This window comes from Thunnus thynnus, chromosome 10, assembly GCF_963924715.1.
Source record: "Thunnus thynnus chromosome 10, fThuThy2.1, whole genome shotgun sequence".
Lineage (NCBI taxonomy): Eukaryota > Metazoa > Chordata > Actinopteri > Scombriformes > Scombridae > Thunnus > Thunnus thynnus.
The window spans coordinates 31,307,322-31,326,804 of record NC_089526.1 but is presented as its reverse complement, the minus strand read 5'-3'; the positions used below and the strand labels follow the sequence as shown (position 1 = coordinate 31,326,804).

The 19,483-nt window shown below is 39.3% G+C and overlaps 1 protein-coding gene across 5 annotated transcripts in view; it reads left to right on the top strand.

Annotated features, from left to right (window-relative positions):
- Nucleotides 1-19,483, top strand: part of tsnare1 (T-SNARE Domain Containing 1) — a 217,744-nt gene that overhangs the window by 126,541 nt on the left and 71,720 nt on the right. The gene's annotated exons all lie outside the window — the stretch shown is intronic.

The window sequence follows — 19,483 nt, the reverse complement described above, 5'->3', positions numbered from 1 at the left end:
TAACTGTCAGTAAAAGGTAAAAATCATATTTCAAAAGTGCTGGAAATCTGATATCAGAATTATATTTCGGCTAGGGAGCATCTGTCAACCGCCATGGACATCATCTCAAGTTTCATTTTGCTAGATGTATATAGATTTCCAATATCATACAGATGGCTATTCAATGTGAAAACGATTGCTGGGCAGTTTCCAGAGTCTGTCATGACTGCAGTCGTTTCTGTCTGTGCCACCATGCTGCTGCTCCACTAGTGAACGAACAAATGAGCGAATGGCAACAGCTTTCCCATTAATTGTCATTTCATTATCTCAAGGAGAGCTGAGCCGTGACCGAGCTCACACGGAGCAATTTAGCTCTCCGCCAATCCACAGCCACTGTCTTTGCAGAGGCAGAATAGCTGAATGGAAGAACAACAACAAAGGAGAGGAGGACAGACAGACACTTAGAGACAGTTAGACTCACAAAGGTACACTCTGTACCATGTTGACATCAAATCTCATTCCTCTATTCTGTGCACACTGCAAAATGTGCAGACATTGTAGTGCTTATCTGTTGATCCTAGTAACAATGATTTTGATGATTATTTTAATGGACGGCATGGTTTTATATATATACATACATATATATATATATATATATATATATATATATATATATATATATATATATATATATATATATATATATATATATATATATATATATATATATATATATATATATAAGTAAAAAAATCATCAATAAACCCTCTCCCCCCAGAGACCTTAGATGTTGTACCTGGAATCTACTGGAGCCACTCTCCCAGTTTGTAGGTCACAGCCCCCAGTGCTCCGATTACCACTGGCACCACTGTTGCCTTCACTCCCTACATCTTTTCTAGCTCCTCTTTCAGCCCTTGGTATTTTTTGAGCTTCTCGTGTTCCTTCTTCCTGATGTTGCTGTCACTTGGGATTGCTATGTCTATCACTACTGCCTTCTTCTGCTGTTTGTCGATCAACACGATATCCGGTTGGTTAGCCATCACCAGCTTGTCAGTCTGGATCATCACCAGCCTGTCTGGATCTGGAAGTCCCACAGGATCTTGGCTTGGTCATTCTCAACCATCTTGAGAGGTGTCTTCCATTGTGACCTTGGACTTCCAGCCCATACTCAGTGCAGATGTTCCTGTACACTATGCCGGCCACTTGGTTATGGTGTTCCATATACGCTGTTCCTGCCTGCATCTTATAGCCTGCTATTATGTGCTGAACTGTATATATATATATATATATATATATATATATATATATATATATATATGTATATATATATAATTTCTGTTTCTTTCAGTGCTTACATAGCAATTGATTTTTGCCACTGTAAGTGCACATTCTCAAACTATCTTCAGTGCCTCCATTTAAACTAACAATTCAACTGCTTTCAGCACTTACGTGTCAAGTGACAGTTCCACTACTTTCATCTTTTTTCATCTGCTCATAGTGACACTTCAGCTCCCTAAGTGCTTCAACTTCAACTCTCATACAATATTTCAGCAATTTTCATAAATTGCATAACTGCAATTTTCAGCACAAGCATGCTCCCTTTCATTGTCTCATTTTGTGTGGAAAATTGATAATTAACACTTTATTGAAGCTATAGTGTGTGAAAGTTAAATTCTGTATTTTTGATTGACATTTTAGCTGCTGTCAGTGCTTTCAAACCAGCTGACACTTCAACTGCTTACAGAGTTATTTTCACCTTACCTGCTTTCATCACCTGCTCATCAACTGACACCTCAGTAGATGCTTACTCTTAAACTACAATTCAACCACTTTCAGCAGTCACACATCAGATTTTATTTGTGCTGCTGTCAGTGCTTACATAGCAACTACATTCACTGATTAAAGTGCACATGCTCCACCTACAGTATTTCCAGTGCTTCCATTTCAGTTGACAGTTCACCTGCTTTTAGTATGTACATGTCAAACAACATTTCCACATACTTTCATCTCTTATTCTTTAACTACTCTTAGTGACACTTCAACTGACACATCTGCTCCTTAAGTGCTTCAGCTTCAACTGCATACAACATACAACATTTCATAAGCAACAACTTATCATTTTATAACAACTGCAATTTTCAGCGCAAGCAAGCTCAATTAAATTTTCTGCAGGAAATGGATCATTTTCATACTTTCATTTTACTTTTTTGTAGCAAAATTCAGCCCAACATATTTGTTATGGCCACTAGAATTAAAGATCTATGGTTCTGTGGGTTTAAACAATGCTTGTCTGCTCGGCCTGCAAAGATTCCATTGCTGAGTTCATTTCAGCATGACAGTTATTGTTTCTCCATAGAAACAGTCACTTTTTTTCAATAGCAGTGATGCACATAAACAGGAAACAGTTTATCAAAAGGCTTGTGGTGAAATAAAAAAGCTGAACAAAAGAAGCCACATTCAATCCTGAATTTGTTGTGTTTTGATTGGCTTTCTAAAGACGCAGACTAGTTTTCTCATCTTGTCATTTCAAAACAAAAATGACACAAACCTGAGCCCCATATTGATTTTAAACAGCAGGTACATTATTTTTTGAGTTTTTAAGTTTTTTTTTATAATTCTGTAGCTTCCTAGTAGTGTTTCATATGTATTCAAATCTGAAAATACAAATTTTGATCAAAGTACATGTGTTTTAGCACCAAAATGCCATTTTCCCAAGCCCTAAAAACTTTTTGACATAGGTTTCTGCATGATGGCGTTGCTACGTATAAACTAATATAGTAGGTAGGCAGTATAGTCTGCCTAGCTAGTAGCGACAGAGATGGACTGAGCACTCACTGTTGCTGCTGCTCTGCTAAATGTGCTAACAGACACACAGACGGAGCACTCACTGTTGCGGCTGCTCAAATAAACTCTGAGCTCTCTTCCCACCAGTAAACGGCTCTGCATCCCAGCAGAATCTGGTGTGACTCGCGGCTGTTATTTTTCCTGAAACTCTAGCTCTGCCTCCAGCTCTCTCCTCCAGAGCTCCCGGCACTCAGCAGCTGTCTGTCCCTCCGCTCCGTCCACTGCATTTATAAACATCTCACACACTCAGACTCAGCGCTGCGATATCACTTGTAGTATATCTGGACAGTTTCTCATGTTCTAACGTACAGCGAGCAAGTATGTGAGGAAGACGCTGTCAGCTAACTGCGTGTGTGTGTGTGTGTGTGTGTGTGGTGGTGGGTGGATGAGGGGGTTTGGTGGGCATCAGCGCTCTGGCTCTAAACCACATCACTGCTTTTTGCTAAGGGCTGAGTGGGCATTTCCATTTGAAGAATCCAGAAGGAAGCACAGATGGAGTTGTCCTTTAAGTCAAAGCCAATCTTAAACTTTGTCGGACGAGGAAGTGTGGACCTGAGATCTGGTTCAGGTTCTGTCACTCTAACGTGCGGCTATTCTAACCTTGTGTTATTGCCGCTAGGAGCTGATGTGAACAATTTTCACCAGTCATTAACTCATATTTACCCAACATGAGGTGAATGTAGGTTGATGTTAATGGCACTATTGTGATTAACAGGACAGAGAGGGAGAGGGGGGAGTAGGAGCATGAAATAAAGAGATTGAAGGCTTTGCAGCACATCTATGCACTGATGTAGCCTTGAACACTCCCTGATGCTGGTCTACATGCACCACTGCACATCCCCATTGATGGTCAATTAAGAGCGGATGTCATTTTCTTCTCATGCCCCACCTTGTCTACTCACTTTACATTGAAAATAAATTGAATCTATAATCCATTATCCGGAGGCAGATTACTCTCCCCGCTGCAAGTTTCTCTACTTGCGGTGATGTTTTATCACCTCATCTGTGTTCACTGGGCCAAGATGAACTCTGATTGTTGATTGCTGCACAAGATGGTTTATAATTACCAATAAAACACAGATGTTCTAGCAATTCAGTGAACAAAAGCTGTAGTTATTTCACATGTAGAAAAAAAACTATGCAATAACTGAAGTCATTATTGATTTGATTGGGGGGAGGTCCATGCTAATGTCACAGTGAAGACTTAAAAGTCCATTGATCTTCAGAGCTGAAAATTGATCTCCCAGTGAGCAACTACATCCTTTTGAGTCTCAAAAAAATCAATGTAACACAGTTTTCCTCTGGCTAAATTGAGGATAATATAGAGGGCTGGCTATTGCGATTGTGGAAGGAACAAAGGAAGAGGGAGGGGAAGGAAAAGAAGACAAAAAAAAAGAACGATGGATTGTAAATGAATGGGTAGACAGATGAATGGACCCATTCACACACAGACACATACAAATTGTTGCCCTTTTGACAAATACGATAATGAAAAAGAATAACCTAATCAGTGTTAAAGCTCTGACTGATCACTGCACTCAGACTGGGGGGATGGGCTAACTCTGACAGATTGCGGGGAAACTGGCTTACTGTTCAATCACTCTTCCCTGAGTCCCTCTGGACTCTTTATGTTACTTTGAAGGATATGGAGAGGGAATAACAATGTTTGAAGTTACCCAGGTTGATGTCAGTGATACTCCTCTGGCTCGGCCCACATCAGCTACAGCTGGACTGAGCATTTCGAAGAGCAGAGAGAAAACCTGCCCTCAAATAAAACATGGATACATTTATCACATTTTTCTTCTTACAACTTTTTAGTTTGATTTAAAAAAATGATTAAATGTCTAAAGACTCACCAGAGGCTTCTAGAGCCTCTAGTGTTCAATATACCCCATAATACATAAGTGTTGGATGGAACGACCACCACAAAGACAATTCAAATATTATAAGAGTCTTAGCATCAGGGGGAAGAAAAATATAAATTTGTCCTGAGAATGGAACTGGATAGAAGCTCATGGGGTTGCAGGTGATGCTAAAGGCCAGGAGGGTTCATCCTCTGGGGACCAAATATATATCAACATTGCTTTTGATGAAAGACTGCCATCTAAATTGTCTTTGCTTTATCATTAGTCATGTATGTTTTGCTACCATAACATGTCATGATGTTATTTTAGTTCTCTTATTTTCTCTATTTGTATCTAAATCAGAAATAGCAGAATAAAGCAACTGAAGGAGCAACTGTGTTAGCAAAGAGATATAAAGCATATTTTTGGCATATTTCAAAATCTGAGTATTTACATCTTTTTTCTTTATTGTAGTTTGTGTGGAAAATGAGCGGAATGTTGCTAAATCACTGATTTGTCAGCTGTTGCTGATCACAGATGGTTCAACATTAAAGCAAACCTACAGTATGTAACCTCAGCTGAACAACAGCTACCAGTGCCACAAGTGACAACTACAGGATAATTGCTAAAACACTGTGTAACAGTGACACAAGTAGAGAAGAGTCAATAAAGTCAGTGAACTAATTCAGCTAGTGTTAGCAAACTTAAGATGTACCTTACAGAGTAACTGACATTACTAACATTAGAGATGTATTAATGTATTGAATTGAGCAAGGGTGTATTTATTGCTTATGAATTCAACTTTTCATTGGTAAGAGGGAAGAGTGTGCAGTTTTGCTATAAATATTGCTGTTTGGGCAAAATTGAGTGTTAGGTCTGGCATTAGAAAGTTCTACTGAATACTAAAGACTCCTAAGTAGCAGAGGTTGGGTCCAGGGCATGGTCTCCATATTTCAATTTTAAGGAAGAAAAATATGAACAAAAACATACTGAACTATGATAATACATCGAAGCAATCAAATGCATGCATGCTCATTTCATGACATTGTGGTTGTGTTTGTGTTCACACTAGTTGAGGGAGGATCTGTATTGCTCTTTATTCATGGAACAGTGTGTATTTCTTTTTCTCAGAGGAATATGTTAATTCTTGTATCATATCACCTACATGTGTTTTTTGTGTATATACAGTATGTGTACCTGTGCATTTGAACAGGTCTGTGTTGATTCAATGCAATATGCTGCTACCTTGTTGATCTGTAGGTTTATAGCATTCAAGACTGTCACATTTGGCTACCACTAAATAAGCTGTTTGAATGTGTACCATATGCTGGAGTTGGTACTCAAAAACCCTGTGAACTCCCCACCAATACTGTATATCATTGTCATTTTTGCATAAGAAAACAAACATCTCATTTTTCTACTTAATATTAATAATATTTGTCTAAAAGGTACATGTCTACTCTGTTGCAGGCTGCTGTGGAGCAGCAGTGAGAATTAAGTCAGGTTATCAAAGCATTTCTATTTATTGTTTTAGATAAGCCTGGTAGGCACTTGAAAACCCCTTCATAGGTCACAAATTTGTTTTTCTTGTTTCTACTTTGGAATTTGGAATAGAACAAAAGCTGAGCTGAGCATTTGTGAGCACTGTTGACGTGTGCCACCTACAGAAATTTGATTAACAGAAAATCCCAAATCAAAGCCCAAGAAAAAAAAGCCATCACAGACGCAGTCATGCTGTTTGATTGACAAGTGATCTTTGGGAAGTGCAGTGCAGGAGCAGAAATGAGCAACAAAGTTTGAGGACAAACTGAAAAGAATTAGCAGTAAAGTTTCAAGCAAGCTAGAAGAAAGGATTGTGTGAAATATTATGTTTGACATCATATATGATGTAGACATGTCGTACAGAACTATTTTCATGTTGATATGGATTCATATTACATATATATATATTTTTTTGCATGTATAAATTGGGTTGCAGCATGGATGGAACCCAACCTTCCCTACCCAAAAAAAAGCAAACTCTGACTTTGCTACTGGCAAATGTGAGAGCAAATGTCTGCAGGGTTGAAAGCCATGGCAGAGTGACTCTCTGTGAGAGCAGCAGTACAAAGCCACCTCACACCACACTGCTGGTGCTTCACTCTGTTTGACTCCCGCACACTCACACACATACAGGGATATGATGTGAAAGACACTATGAAGCAAGGCTTGCCTTACTGAATCCAGCGTGATTGTGCACAACACACTTTGAGATTAGTTCACCTTTCTTGTTCCAAGTTAATCCTCAATAGCAGCAATGAAGATGCCTTTGTGAGTCAAAATGCTTGAATCTGTCCTCATTGTAGTGGATCGCATTACTAATGGACTTGTCTCTTTAAACAATGAGATCTGAAGCCGCTGTTCAGGTTGAGGCAGTTGAATTTGTGACTCTACAAAAACTTGTTTTCTTTAGGCTAATTAGGGGTCCAACCAGCAAAGCTTGCTGCTGGAGCCCTATTGATTTTGTTCTCATTATTCTTATTATTATTAGAGGTCCAAGCAGCGAAGCTTGCTGCTGGAGCGCTATTTTTGTTCTCAGTATTCTTCTTTCTTTCTTCTTATTCTTTCCCACTACAGAAAAAAACTGTAAGACTAAAAGTCACAAAAATTGGCAAATGGGTTGCTAGTTCCACCCATTACTCAGGCACATAATATGACACTCATTGACCTTGGCACAGGAAATTTTGATACGTCAATCCATTTTGAAATTATACATGTTATACCGTGTCTTTAAAGCTATAATATGTAACTATTTTGCAATAAAATGTCTAAAAACAACTAGACCTATGTTATATATTTTGTTGAGTTGTGTACTTACAATATCCCAAATGTTTCCAACAATTTTCAAACCCAGAGAAATCTGTAATTTTAATCAAGGTAACGGTCAAGCTCATTTGGTCGCCTGTCAGTGGTCTCATCTCCTCTACCAAAGAGTATGTGTGCACAAGATGCATTCGTCTCCGTTGTGATTGTCTGCCACATTAGTGTCTACCAAAGATTATACACATACAAGATAATACCTCGGTGTTGTGGTTGCCTGCCACAATGGCATCTACCAAAGAGTACAAGCATACAAGATACTATGTCAGCATTGTGGTTGTCCCCCAGAAACTGTCATAAATTGACTTTTATTTAGTTTAAGCCACATTTAATGATAATATTTTTAGATCTTGGTCATCTATAACTACCATGCTACTCAACAGTGTCATCAAACTCTGTCTTTTGTTATTAATTTGATTGAGGGACCCCTAGCTGCAGAAATTACATTTTGGGCGTTTAAGCTATTGTAACTTGCTAACTGTAAACTTGGTGCACATATTCATATGCTAGGTCTGAGCTTTGCTACGCAGTCCTGGGATGTTCTGCCACCAGGGGGCACCACAAATGCGAAAAGTTTATATATCATAATCAGCTGCACAGATTCATACTAAATTGGTTGGCAGGATCTAGGGATCTAGGATCATGATTCAGTTGTGGCTTATTACAATTAATCTAAATTTCTAGATATTTCACATTCCAAAATTCAAAAAAGCACAATAAATCACTCATACTCTTTACAGAGCTGAATTTTTTTTTTCAGTACAGCCACTGAAATGTGGCAAAAGTTTGCCTCACTGCAACCTATGGTCAATTCAGAAGTCTGACACTCTATATTTTTCGAAATAGGCAAAATTAGTTAACATCTACAGTCACCGGCCAATTAATTAGGTACACCTTGCTAGTACCAGTTTGGACACCCTTTTGCCTTCTGAACTGCCTTAATTCTTTGTGGCATAGATTCAACAAGGTCCTGGAAACGTTTCTCAGAGATTTTGGTCCATATTGACATGACAGCGTCACGGTTGCTGCAGATTTGTCAGCTGCACATCCATGATACAAATCTCCCAAAGGTGTTCTATTGGATTGAGATCTGGTGACTGTGGAGGCCATTAGAGTACAGTGAACTCATTGTCATGTTCAAACCAGTTTGAGATGATTTGAGCTTTGTGACATGGTGCATTATCCTGCTTGATGTAGCAATTAGAAACTGGGTATGGCGTGGTCATAAAGGGAAGGACATGGTCAGCAACAATACTCAGGTAGGCTGTGGTGTTTAAACAATGCTTACTTGGTACTAAGGTGCCCAAAGAGTGCCAGGAAAATATCCCCCACACCATTACACCACCACCAGCAGCCTTAACCATTGATACAAGGCAGGATGGATCCATGCTTTCATGTTGTATACTTCAAATTCTGACCCTACCATCTGAATGTTGCAGCAGAAATAAATTGAGACTCATCAGACCAGGCAATGTTTTTCCAATCTTCTATTGTCCAACTTTGGTGAACCTGTGCAAATTATAGCCTCAGTTCTTAGTTGACTGGATTGGCACCTGGTGTGGTCCTCTGCTGCTGTAGCCTGTCTGCTTCAAGGTTCAACGTGTTGTGCATTCAGATGCTCTTCTGCATACCTTGGTTGTAACGTTATTTGAGTTACTGTTGCCTTTCTATCAAGTCGAACCAGTCTGGCCATTCGCCTCTGACCTCTGCCATTAACAAGGCATTTTCGCCCAGAGAACTGCTGCTCACTGGATATTTTATCTTTTTCAGACCATTCTCTGTAAACACTAGAGATGATTGTGTGTGAAGATCCCAGTAGATCAGCAGTTTCTGAAATGCACAGACCAGCCATCTGGCACCAACAACTATGCCACATTCAAAGTCACTTAAATCACATCAAGCATCAAATTCTGATGCTTGGTTTGAACTTCAGCAGATCGAGCTACATACCTAAATGCACTGTGTTGCTGCCATTGCATTAACGAGCAGTTGAACAGGTCTACCTCATAAAATGGCCGGTGAGTGTATATTTCCACTAGTCTTTATTCAATTGCTGCCAAAATTCTCTTGGACATTCTTTGGATACTAGGTATCACGTGTTTCAATTGGTGTTCAGATTGGTCAAACAGTGAGTCAGCAGTGATATTAAGTGTCTGAATGTAATTTGCACTGTAAGCACAACATTTTCTGTTTCATGCAATTTTTGAACACTTTTCACCAAAATATTTGACAATACACCCAAGAAAAGCAGGTTGATGTGTGTTTTTTTCAGAATTGTAACCCCAACAGTCAAATTGTTGTGAAGTTTTTAAGTTTTGTGATGTCCCTCTCTGCCTTCTGCTTGTGAGGTTGGTTTGGTTTCTTGGCCTAGGAGCTGGTGGGTGGGGTTGGAGAAGACGGCACATGGGTAGTTGTGGCTTCCTTATTAAGCTTTTTCTTTTGTCTTCTTCCCAGGCCTCTACCAGCCAGATGAGTCAGGGTTTTGTGTTTTGTTTGCATGCATCACACACACTTCATTCTTCCAAATTATTCACTCTCATTGACTTCAATGCAGTATTTCATTGTATGCAGAGCTAAGTTAATGTTTAGTGTCAACTGCTGTCAGAGATAGCTGTGCTCTCCTGATGGTCTAGTGGTCTAAACACAAGCCTTGTAACTGCAAGGTTTACCCGTTTGAGTCTGGCCTGTCACCAAGCAAGCTTCATGAAAATATCAGAAAACATGTCTTTGTTGATAACAATCAAAAGGTCTTTCAACTATTTATCTGTACATCTGTAATTTTGGTGAATATTTGAATTTCAGCTATATTAAGTCCCACAGACTTCCATTGTATTCAACTTTGAGGTCGTGAAACAAAAGACAGCATGTTCGCCAGCAGAGCCAATAGTCCAGAAGTTAAGCTGCTGACTGTGATATAAAGGTCCAGGATTTGAATCCCTGTGTGGGCAAGGCCTACTTAGAACAAAGTAGCAAGTCATGCATGTGGTATATTTTCAACTGCTTATTGAGGTCATATTAAGTTGAAGGTTTCCCATTGTGAGCCTGTGAAGATTTCTTTTTATTATTATTTTTATCTGCTAGAGCTGTTTGTGCAGCAAAAACCGTAAGATACAAAAACACCAAAAACTGGAAGGTGGATTGCACATTCCACCCACTACTCAGGCACATATAATGGCACTCATTGACCTCAAGGTGACGCTGTAATAATCAAGTTTACGTTTTTGCAGTTATCTCAAAAACGGCTTGACCTAGAGTCAGAATTCTTTCATCATTGTAATCTCTCAAGTCATCTGCATCTGGTCTTCTGCTCTTAAAAATGTCAAATTTTGCAATTTTTTGCAATCTGCTTGGAATCTGATTATTGCTTCTTGCAGCTATATTTTAAATTAAAATTGCAGATAGCCAATACAATCCAATTCAATGGTTCAATGTCATAATATCTGACCAGTTATGCGCCCCAAAATTTAAATGTAAATATTAACAAATCTACAATTATTTAACCATTATCACCAATTTGGATTGTATCAGGCATAACATGACATGTTTTTTAAAGGGGACATAATCTGCTTTTTGTATACTGTTATGATGTTCCCAAACTTGAGGTTAATGTATGTTGAAATGCTCTCTGCAAGTCAAAAGTCAGGGCTTCAACCTGCTCTGCTGCTCTGTTTGCACATTTGTTTTCTATCTTGTGTTACATCCTGTTTTATTTTGGTGTTTCTTGTTGACCAACGAGCTGACATCAGATCATTGTGCATGCCCATAAATGACTGTCCATTCTGAAGCGTTGGTTGCTAACGTTGTTGCTTAGGTTTTTCCATGTGTTGTTTACATTTTCAACAATCATGTTTCGGATCAAGTTTCAGCTCAAACATGTATGGATGTATTTGAGAAGCTGACATTTCAACTAAAGAATGAGAAAAAGAGCTAAAATGGGCTGTTTCAGACAGAGGCGGAACTGAGGGGCTGCATAAAGGGCCAGTATAAGATAAGTAATGCTCTAAACATCATGAACAGTATAGTCAGATTGTTGATTGATTTTGTCAAGATACAATCCTTATGTTAGGTGCACAAGTCTGTAGCCTGAATACCTGCCAACACCTTAAATTTGTTCAGATAGGTCTGGTGTTGTGCTCAGTAATGGCTTTTTCCCCTGTGTGGAGGGAAATTTCAACCAATTAGAGCTTTGAAGGAAGGATTAAGAATAGGGATGTCATCTTCATACATTGGCAGTTAACTACCAAGCTACAGTCATGATTAGTACTGACAGAAAAATGACAACAAACATGGATGAGATTGACACAGCTGTAAAGGGTTTTTTGTTGGTTGATTTATAGCAACAATGTGGTTTGGCTGGTTTGCCTGGTGTGTGTTGACATTCACAGAGGCTTTCCAGTGTGTCTGCTATAGATTACTCCACAGCACTAACAACCATGGAACAGTGCAGTGGCAACTACTGTACTGTACTGTTTGACAAAATAATGTCAAGTCCCCTTAGTAGCTTTTTTCCATGGTTTTCAACCAAATCTCACAGTCTTCATCTGCAAATGTTGTTGGCTCAGTTGTCCTGGAGTTTGCTCAGTTGTCGTCCCTGACTGAGGTTCTATACTTAGGTTACAGTGATAATAAAGGATGTGTGATGATGATGATGAAAGCGTGTTGCAGTTGAAAGCTCCAGGACATTGCAAGCAGGTTCAGCCATTTCTAATAATGGTGTAAAAGTCACAAATTCTGATATGACGGTACAGACTGAAATTGCTAGTGTTCTGTCTCTGTGTTGCTGAGGCTATAAAGGAGCGTCCATCGTGTCACAGGTGGACAACGGGATTGGCTGATATGCTATTTATTTTTATTTTTTAACAAAAGGCTAATCTATCTTTAATGAATGGCCAAAAATGCTGAGTGTTTTGTTCCACTGTCGACAATGGTTGTCACAGGGCTTCCTCCCAGGATGCCAGGATTGGCCGTGAGTCTGTGTTTATTTGCTGCTCCTCTTAAATATCATAATCAGGGTGACTGCATGGGACTCTGAGTTTTATGTAAATTGCATATAAGCCGATTACAAGTGAGGCAGTTCTGCTGTAAACATTATTTATTTTATGGACTTCCAATTTTCCCGACCAGATGTGATAAAGGGAGAATAATATTATGGCCATTATCAATGCATTGCATTATTGTTGTATTACAGTATGAGGATATTTCTCATGTCACACAAGGTAAGTAGTTTTTCTTCCAGAGACAAATTTGTCTTCCATGTAAAGGAGGCAGAGATGAGATAGATAGCCAGTTGGTATGGCAGTCCTATCATCTTATAATTCAGTTTTTCTGCATTCTGCCTGGAAGAAAAAGGTTTTTGAATGTCTCAGCCGGCCCCAGAAATACTGAAAAATGGAAAGGTGAACAAGCCATTCATGCTCTCCTTTTCTCTGTCTCCTCTTTTCTCTACCTCCTCTCTCCTTCTTGCCCTTGACCAGTACTGCTGATCTTTTTATGGACAAGTAGGATGTCTTGGATAAGGACAGCACATGATTGGGTAGGAAGAGAGTCAAAACAATGGCAATTCTAAAAGATATGTAGATCTTAAGTTTAATGCCTATATGCACCTACTTGCTAAGATGTGTTGGTATGTTCATTATAGGGAAATTATTGATACATAACTTAAAACTGAATCTTGAGTAATTAAACAAGAAGGACAAAGCATGTTTCTAGAGCTTTTCTCCTTCTTTACTTGGCATCCGTTTGTTTAAGTATCTATTGAAGAATGAGGCTTTGTAAAATTTTGCCCTGACCATAAAAAGAGTTCAGGGTACTGAAATCCTCAATGTTTCAAACAGTGACTTGTTGGTGCTGTTCAGTCCTGCCAACAGTGGCAGCACTAGTTGCTTAGTATAGATTTAGAATATATACATTAAGTGAGGAAAATGCCAAGTAGGATTTAAAGTTCAACCAGTGGAAGAAAAATACTCATAAAAGGGCCTTGTATGGGACAGGTTGTACAAGGTAGTGATGGAGGACTCAGGGGACCCAGGGGACGCCTTGCCTTTGTGGGACTATTTTCTGATGAGGGGAAGGTGGATGTGTATCACCGTAAGGCTCTAAAGACTGAATTTTGTCAGTTTGTTGTGGATGACACACTGTATTTCTCAGGTATTCGGTGGAAGTTGGGCACAGTCCCCATGAGCAGATGACAGATGAGTTTGGTAGTTACATATACAAAGGGAACTAGAGGGTGCGTTCTCTCATTCAGTTGAAGCATTGCAGAATCTTTACCCTCACACAAATACTGAAGGGCTCATGAGAGTTTTGTGGTCTTGCAGAAGAGTTATGACCATGTCTCTGGAGGTCTTCTGTGGGGGGTGCTTTAGTTTTAAAGTGCTTGGCCTGTTGCAAATGAGCCATTCTTTCTACAGTAGTTTCTCAGAGGGGGTTAAGCTTCGTAGCTCTTCAAGGTTGCCCTTAGTTACCTTTTCTATTTGTGATTTTAATGGACAGAATTTTGAGGCGCAGCAAAGGACTAGAGCACCCATTTCGATGACCTCAAGATTGCATCTTTGCTTTTTGCCGAAGATGTGGTTATGCTGGCTTTGTCAGCCTGTGACCTCCACTGTACATTGACTTCAGTTGGCAACCAAGTGTGAAACGGTTGGATGAGGGTTAGCACCTCCAAGTCTGAGGCTGATATTCTCTGTCAGAAAAGGATGGATTGTTCCCTATAGGTTTGAAAAGAGCTGCTGCCTCAGCTCAAGGATTTTAAGCATCTCGGGGTTTTGCTCACAAGTGAGATTAAAATGGAGATTGATGCAGCATCTGCTTTGCTGTAACCCACTCTCACCCATGGTCATAAGCTTTGGGTTGTGAATGAAAGGATAAGATCACAGCTACTGCACAAACAGGCAAATACTATTTCTTTCACAATAATTCTGGGTTTACCCTGAAGGATTCAGGGATGATCCAATAGCTTCCCAAGACTCATCATCTTCAATCTGAAAAGAGACATTTGTGGTGATTGAGGCATCTAATCAGGATGTGTCCCTGGACGCCTCCTATCCAACTGGGAGGCAGCCCCAGGGCAGACTCAGAACATGCTGGAGGGATTCTATATCTCAACTGGTCTGGGAACACTCTTGGATCCCAGGAGGGGCTGCGAGATGTGACTGAGGAAAAGGACTCTTGCATATTCTGCTCTTACTGCAACCTGGACCTGCACTGACAGCCAAAGAAAGATGCATGAATGGTTTGCACAGATTCTGATTAGTGTAGAGCAAAAGTGCGAGCAATGGCTGTGGAAAAGGTTTAACTGAAAACTTAAAAAAAAACGTATTGAATTTAGTTTTCTGCTAAAACTTTACCTTGCACATCACCCTTAGATTATTACATACAGTATATTTTATATTGTCCTGGTTGTCTATGGGAAGAACTTAGCTTTAGCTGAAGACCAGATCTGAAGTAAGTATGCATAAATCTTTTGTTGTTATTGTAGAGTTTCAGTAGGGAGTTAATGTCACAGTTGGTGATAGAGTTAGTGCCACTGAAGACAATACAGTTTAAGAGGATTTTCCACACAGACAAGTATAAAATTATGGATAAAACTTACTATTTTGCCATCAACATCATGTTTAAAGGTAGTGAATATAGCTTTTGGAAGAATAATTCAGGAAAATTAGTGCGGATATCAATTCTTATACTCAAATTGATTGAATCTCAGCTTAAATATGAACTATTCTCCTCATGTTAAATATGTACATAAAGGTGTGAGGAAGACACTGTCTTCTCCCTAAGGGCTTGCAGCACCCATAAGCCTTGAAGTCCTGGCACTAAGGACACATTGTCTGTCAGATTAAGTCACTGATGATAAGAGCATCCCCTCCCCTTTCCACCTCTGTCTCTCCCTCTGCGAGTGTCTCTGTCCTGCGTCTCAGCCTGCCCTGCCATCTGGAAAATTCTAGTTTAAAAATACTGCAACAGTTCCTTTGTTATACTAAGCCCTTTATTGTTCCCCCTCAACCTTATTTATTTTCTTGTTCTCCCCAAATAACAGCAGCGACGGGATGAGCGAGTGGAAGAAATAGAAAAAGAAAAGAAGGAGTGTATGGGAGAGAGAGGGAGGGGGGGGATACAGTATATAGAGAGAGGGAGCGACTCTGCACTGTCAGAGCGAGCAGAGAGGAGGACAGGATGGTAGAGAAAGTTTATAAGGCGTAGTTTAGGAGGAAATGCGTGAGAGAAGCTGGGGAATCTGTGGTGGCCAGCTGCAAGAGGGGAGATAGCGGAGAAAGGCTTTTAATTCTCAATCCCCACAGAGCCTTTGAAAATTACCAATCTTCTTATCACAGACGCAGGGCTGCTTATGCAAATTGTTGTGGAGTGGAACGTTTAAACGGAAAATTACTCGACAGCATTTTTTTCCCTCTTCCCTCTCCCCTCTCCCTCTCTCCCTCTCTCTTCCACACAGAAAGCCTGTTTTGAGTCTCAGATAAGAAGATGAATTGCTCTCTCCGTGCTTTGAAGCGCGTCAGGATTTAAAGACTCCAGCCTCGGCTCTGGTCTAACGCCGCTGCTCTCGCTGCCTTTGTAGCAGAAAACAGGCTGGGAAAAAACGGGAGAAAAAGCATTTCAAAACAACATAGATTCTGTGCTCGAACACATCGTCACCGCCTGAGGAGACAAGGAGCAAGAAAATATATAAATATTGCCTAACCCCTGCTCTTCACTCTATTTACTTTCATATTTTTGCTTGACACAGTCAACATTTTTTCTTTTTTCTTTTTTTTTTTCAAACAACGAAAGTAATTGACATGGATGAATAAAGCTCATGTGCTGTGTGGAGGAAACATTAGAAGAATTTTAAATCTAAATTATGCCACAAGCAATGAAACAGAAAATAGTGTTGGAAAAACCATTCAACAGCTATAAGTACTCATAATAAAAAAAAGTAACTCACTGAATGCAAGTGAAATTGTGGGGTTTTACATGATTTTGAGTTTATATTCAGTGATCATTCAGCTTATAAAGTAGGCTTCTTTCCCATAAAGACTGAGGGCCAGAAGAAAATCAAGTTCAAGTTTGTTCTTTATTGTTACTGCTGTAGTACACACTTGGAGTACATTGGAGCAAAATAACATTCTCCACAGTGCAGCATATATGACAGATGAGACACCACTAAAAGTCACTAAAAATCACTCAAAAAAAAGACATACAATCACTAAAAACAGCTAGTCAGCCATAGTCATATCTTGTGTTAGTACTGCTGAATATGTTTGGGAGCAGTAATAGTCCTTTCCTGCATACTGTACAGTACATTTTTGGGGCGTTTCCAACAAATAAGGTCTATTCACAATATGAGATTGGCGCTGTGTGCCATGTAGGGTTAATAATAAATATAATAATTTAAGAAATATACAGGATGATTACAGGATACAGAATGGTCCAAAAATATAGTACAAAAATAGTGCTAGTCCCAAAGAAAGAAAGGGGCTGGTGTAGTTCAACGTATGTGTGCATGTTGGGGGGGATAGGAGTTTTTCCTGAGTGTTCAGAGTCCTGATGGCTTGGGGGAAGAAGCTGTTACATAGTCTGGCAGACCTGTCACGGATGCTCTTGAACCTCCTTTCCAGATGTCAGGAGATGGTGAATGAGATGGTTGGAGGTGTCAGCTGCTATGTTGGAGGCCTTTTGGACACACCAGGCTTTGTAGATCTCAGCTATGGCGGGGAGAGACGCACCTATGATCCTTTTTGTAGTTTTCACTATTCTCTGCAGGGATCTGCGGTCTGAGACTTTGCAGTTCCCATACCAGACAATGGTATAGTTTGTCAGAATGCTCTCAATGGTGCCTCTGTAGAATGTGGTCTTGATGGATAGGGGGGTGTTCGCCTTCCTCAGTTTCCCCAGGAAGTGGAGGCATTGCACGAATGTGAGCCAAGGTTTTCAGTGAGTTTGTGACTGCAATCTGTGTGTATTCATCACCTTATTCACAAGGACAGTAGCTCATTACCCAATCAGCTCCTGGGCTGTGCCCAGCTCTGACCCCAGACTCACACTGCAAATGAAGGAGAGCTCATAGGCACAGTTCAGACATCGTTTTTCTTTGGGATCACTAAGCTCAGAAAAGCAATAATTTCTCTTACTGTTACTCAAAAATATTACTCATAAAATTATATTATAATTTGTATCAAATATATTATTATTGCATATATACAATTATTAATACATTAGGACACATTAAACACATTCATGGTAAACAAAGAGGAGCTGGAGTGACATAATAAGACAAATCGAAGATGCACAAAATAAACAAGCCACCACAGCTGACCCTGGTCCTCAGAGATGCAGAATTATTCACACAAAACTGACACTCAAAAATTGTATGACCTTAGTAAATCCAGCGGAATACATAATCAACATGCCTCCTCCTATTATTTACGCGATCCTCCCTTAAATGCATATGCAATGTGGAGAGAGACTCAAACACTCCGACAAATGATACACAGACTGTGACTCCAGCCTGGTGCTTCTGTTTGATAAATACAGCACACGTGTTTGAGGCAAAATGCGTCACATCTGTGCCTGAAAAACAGGCATAAAAGCCTCAGTAAATCTGTCCCTGACTGTTTGACTAGCTCTTGACTGGCATCTCACTTACATGTTTCAAAAACCTCATGACAACCAGTTCAATGAAAAGGTACAAATGTAATGATGAGTTCTAAACAAAATTTAACATAAATTAGAAATTGCTTGACCAAAAATCTATTAATAATTTGTATGACTAATTAGCCCTTAATCAAATAAAAGACATCAGAAACCACCATGTATAAATAATTTTGACAAAAAAATGCACAATCCACAACTTGTAAAGTAAAACAAAAATATCCAATGTACAAACTGTCAGCAAAAACAAATTCTTGTAAATTCAAAAAAAAAAAAAAAGGTTGGCCCTTGTTGCAAAAGGTTGTTAAAACATGTACAATGTACAACATGGGGAAAAACTTGTACAACCTAAGTAAAACATGAGAAACAGGTACAGTAGACAACATGTAGATTCAAAAACAAGTGCAAAGTACAATGAGTAAAGTAAAAATACATGTACCATATGCAAATTTAAACTTGTAAAAATCCACAGAATTTAATTTTAAAACAAGTACAGTGTGCAACTTGTTAAGTAAAAAACACAAAGTACAAAAACATGTACAATGCACAACATGTTAACTCAAGCACAATGTATAACTTGTAAAATGAAAAACACTTACAATATGCAATGTACATTCTGATTCTGACATACTTTACTGTCTTATTGTCCCCCTGGGCAAATTTGTTTTATGAAACCTTTATTAAATTGGGTAATCTCATTGAGATCAAGATCTCTTTTGCAAGATATTGTTTTGGCTACTTTGTCCTGTAGATCAGCAAATTAATACAAAGCAGTTATAACATATTCAATGTACAACCTAAGTAAAAAGAAAAAAACCACGTGCACTGTGTATAGTAAATACATTACAGAAACAATTCAGTCTGTCACTGCGTCTTGAGAAATGCAGTTGTTGGAAATACTTGATATAATGTAATTAACAGTCCTCTGTTCCATTTGCTAAAAGTATGTTAAGGCTGAAACCGATCTTGCGCTTGTTCTCACATTTGTAGTATGTTTTTGAAAATCACCTGACTAAAGATGCTTGTTGAAAAGATGGTAGTTTAACGAGTGCTTTTAAATTGAGCAATGACACAAGCACTTAAGAAGCAAATTAATTGATAGCCCTACATTGGCTGAATAATTAAGTTCAGGAGAAGAAAAAGAGTTGCCAATTTGTTGCTTCCCTCCTCCTCTTCCTCCTCTCAGCCATGTAAGACAAGAATAACGTGCAGCAGAGCCATCACAGTGATGACTGCACAGCACTTGGATGGAGAGAAGTGCAGACCACCACTAGAGTTTTTTCCAGTCATCCCATTGCTCCATTTTATCC